At 38.2% G+C, this 2242-nt stretch overlaps 1 long non-coding RNA gene across 1 annotated transcript; it reads left to right on the top strand.

The window, feature by feature from the left end:
- Positions 1-799: 799 nt before the first annotated feature.
- Positions 800-2040, top strand: LOC127162410 (uncharacterized). Its single transcript, XR_007827337.1, has 3 exons — positions 800-1196; positions 1298-1356; positions 1510-2040. It is a non-coding gene; the product is annotated as an uncharacterized LOC127162410 (long non-coding RNA).
- The last annotated feature ends 202 nt before the right edge of the window (positions 2041-2242 follow it).

The following is a 2242-nucleotide window of genomic DNA, read 5'->3' as shown; positions in this document are numbered from 1 at the left end:
ATATATAATGATATCTATTAAATAATACCTATCCTTTGACTCCTTGCTACGGTTTTGGAGTTATGAGTCATTATGTGTGTGCATGTCACAAGCATTTCATATCACAAAAAGAATTTTTACCATCTCTAATTCGGCGAATATGTCTGCGCACTTTTTAGAGCGTCATCAGTCAAATCCATTCCACATGAAGAATGCGCTAATAGATTAAGCACTATGCTCACGCTTGTGAACAGGCAGCATCTGGGGGTGGAGGAGTGGACGGAGCAGACGTGGGCACATCAGTGGCAATCATCAAACATATTTCAAAGGAAGCCGGTGCCATGGTCCTGACCGTATTGCTGTCTTTACTGGGTGTGTTTAGGGAATATTTGCATTTATTCACATGCGATTTGATTAGCTACTGGTGGATGGTCATGATTTTCCCAGCAAAACAGGGGACGTCCCCCGGACGTTGCAAACATTCGTTTAGGTCCGCAGTACGTCCGCTGGCGGACATTCGGAGGACGTCTGCATTTGGTCCGCCTTGTAATGTTCGCTGACCAACGTTCTGAGGACGTTAACTTACGTCCGCATTTGGTCCTCTTTTGACGTTTTGACATTCTTCCGAACCAGTTTGCGAACGTTAATGTTTCGTTCTTTTTCCATAACAACACTTGAAAAATCCAGTTGCCCATGCTTGGACTTTATCATCAGACCTGACACCTTGCAACTCAGACAAGAGGTCAGAGTCAATTAAATTAAAAACAAATAAACAAAAAATAAACCCATATTGGATTTGAAAGGGTATTATTCCTTATGTAACCAGGTTGAAAAGTTGTTGTTCCAAACAAAAGACTGGTTTATTTCATACCGTGGTTTGAATGTACTGCACATAGAGTGTGTTTTCGTGTCTTTCTCACTTTGTTGCCATAATGTTACGCTGGCCCTTTAAGAAACACGGTTGTGTGAGAGTCACAAAGTGTCGCGAGAGCTACAGATGAGCAGCGCGAGTTATCAGTGCAGAGTGAATGTGCCTTATGCGGTGGAGGATTGAGATCGTTAAAAGCCATTAAATCACACAATATAGAGAAATATGCACATGCAGTGAGTTATACACTCGTTCTCAATTATAGGGTGACTCGGATGGCTGTGTAGTTTCGCATATTGACAGCGAGTGCTGACGAACATATCAGTTTGGGGAAGATAACCACCAAAGCGTAAGTTTTGATAATATAATCTGTATTAGTGGACTGATAAACTTAATTTGTGCATAATCTTTTGTAAACCAGTGTTATGGAAACATAATTATTTTGTTTAGAGGGGAGAAAAGTGCTTCATCGACCCCTTTGTGTTTCCAGTGCGGTGTAAAGCATTCAAGTGAGTGTTGTTCACTTTTATTAATTGTAACAGTGCTTATTAGTTATGCACATACCTGTTTTTTTGGGACAAGGTTGAGGGAAATATTGTTCTAATGTCATGTTCTCCAAATGTTAAGAAACAGTTTTGTAACTTTCCCCTTATTGTGCGCAGAGGGAAGTCGAGTCAGCATTAATGTGTACCTGTGCTAGACTGCTGATGGACTGTAAGTTTTGAAACATCAAATTCATTTTTGAAGTCCTATAAGAACTCATTTACAAATGTGGGGTTGACTGAGTGTTAAATTGTGCAATAGTGTTGTAATGTATTAAGGATGCTCAAAAATGTAACTTAGAAATTCCTTCCCATGTACCCTTCATATAATTTGTGTAGCCTTATTCAGTTGATCACTTTGATTTGTTGACAGCTGTTACATCTACATTTCTATTTGTTTTTCCAGCATGAGAGGCTACTGCCGTTGTCTATGTTAGCTGGTTATTGTGAATGTGGAAAAAGACACATACTCAATTTGTAGTGAAGATCATTTTATTGGTCTCGTTGGCTGCTTAAAGCTTTAACTTTTCTGTTCTAATTCCCCAAAGTTTGCATACTTAACGCTGCGCTGATCCAAGTGCAGTCGGGATTAAAAGACCCCTTTAAATTCTTCATCCTGTGTCCGGTGTCACAAATTCATATTCCGGGCTACACTTAAAACAAAATCCTTTTTTTTTTTTTTAAACTGTGATAATGGAATGCAAAATGCAAAGATTGATATTAACGTTGTTGTTGTTGTTGTTATTATCATTATTATTATTATACTATAGTATAAACAATGTATTTCAATTCATTGTAAAATGAAGTTATATGGTAATAACTTTTATTTCTGCAAAACAAAAAGTAACTTCTG

The sequence above is a fragment of the Labeo rohita genome, unplaced genomic scaffold (assembly GCF_022985175.1).
Source record: "Labeo rohita strain BAU-BD-2019 unplaced genomic scaffold, IGBB_LRoh.1.0 scaffold_93, whole genome shotgun sequence".
NCBI classification, from domain to species: domain Eukaryota; kingdom Metazoa; phylum Chordata; class Actinopteri; order Cypriniformes; family Cyprinidae; genus Labeo; species Labeo rohita.
The sequence above is the reverse complement of the archived record's forward strand: the minus strand, read 5'-3'. Positions and strand labels throughout refer to the sequence as shown.